We start from the raw sequence: 1745 nt of genomic DNA on the forward strand, positions 1-1745 counted from the left end.
TTCCCTACAGGGTTGTTTTGATGATTGGAGATAGATAGAATATGAAAAGCACTGAGCAGAGTGTTTGCTACATGCACAGTAAACATTTGTGGAATGAATGAATGATTTACAATTACAAGGTAGCTTATTTAACAGTATTTATATAGTCAAATGGATGTGAATATATAGATGTTATATGTTTTTTTAATGAAAGTAAAATTTAATTTGGATAATTCAGAGCTGAGGAGCTACTGGAAAGCCAAATTATCCAAACTGTTTATTTTCTAGACCAAAGTAACTCATGAATTTCCATCTCTATTTCACTTTATGCCATGTCAATACAGTCGGTGTCTCTACCCCAGTTTCTCCAGGGACAGACTGGAGATAATGATATTACCTCAGAGGGGTGCTGTGGGAATTAATCAGTTATTATTTTTTTAGTCTCTGAAAAGAAACCACTTCTTATATCAATGTTTATTATTAGTTAGAACTAACATGAAAGTTTTGAGCTGAGAATAGTTTTCCAATAGCACAGTAATTTGAGGATCTGTTGATTAAGCTCTGGATCCAGTTACAGGTACCAGTTTTTCAAAACTTAGAGGCTTATCTTGAGGAGTGAAAAATGTGGTTATGAAAACAGACATTGTCCCACTACTGGGCATATACCCTGATAAAACCATAATTCAAAAAAAGCCATGTACCAAAATGTTCATTGCAGCTCTATTTACAATAGCCAGGACATGGAAACAACCTAAGTGTCCATCAACAGATGAATGGATAAAGAAGATGTGGCACATATATACAATGGAATATTACTCAGCCATAAAAAGGAACGAAACTGAGTTATTTTTAGTGAGGTGGTTGGACCTAGAGACTGTCATACAGAGTGAAGTAAGTCAGAAAGAGAAAAACAAATACCGTATGCTAACACATATATATGGAATCTAAAAAAAAGAAAATGGTCAGAAGAACCTAGGGGTAAGATGGGAATAAAGATGTAAAGATGCAGACCTACTAAGGAATGGACTTGAGGATACGGGAAGAGGGAAGGGTAAGCTGGAACAAAGTGAGAGAGTGGCATGGACATATATACACTACCAAACATAAAATAGATAGCTAGTGGGAAGCAGCCGCATAGCACAGGGAGATCAGCTTGGTGCTTTGTGACCACCTAGACAGGTGGGATAGGGAGGGTGTGAGGGAGGGAGATGCAAGAGGGAAGAGATATGGGAACATTTGTATATGTATAACTGATTCACTTTGTTATAAAGCAGAAACTGACACACCATTGTAAAGCAATTATACTCTAATAAAAATGTTAAAAAAATATATATATATGGTGATGGAGCTAACAGATTAAAAAAAAAAAGAAAAGAAAACAGACATTGAATGACCGCAACAACTGTTGAAAATACAATTAAAATAAAATTTAGTGTCTTCCAAAAATATTTCTAAACCTCAGTTTATGATGTTTGGCAATTTTAGACTATCGTTTAGTACAACAAAATAATTGAGTCCTTTGGATTTTGCTGTCTGTTTCCTTGAACTCTAGGTGACCAGAATATCTTTCACTTTTTCTTTATCTGTGTCTCTACCATAAGGGAATAGAAGAAACTTTCCTAGCAGCAATTGATTTTCTTTCAGTTGGAAAGTCATGTGATCTGACATTACCTCTGAAGGTAAATGCCAAGAGTAGGCAGTTGCCATTTACCAGTAATTAAGGTCCTTGATTATGCATGTGGTTTTGCAAGTTACTTTGGGAAAGA

The sequence above is a fragment of the Lipotes vexillifer genome, unplaced genomic scaffold (assembly GCF_000442215.2).
Source record: "Lipotes vexillifer unplaced genomic scaffold, Lipotes_vexillifer_v1.1 scaffold233, whole genome shotgun sequence".
Classification (NCBI taxonomy): domain Eukaryota; kingdom Metazoa; phylum Chordata; class Mammalia; order Artiodactyla; family Lipotidae; genus Lipotes; species Lipotes vexillifer.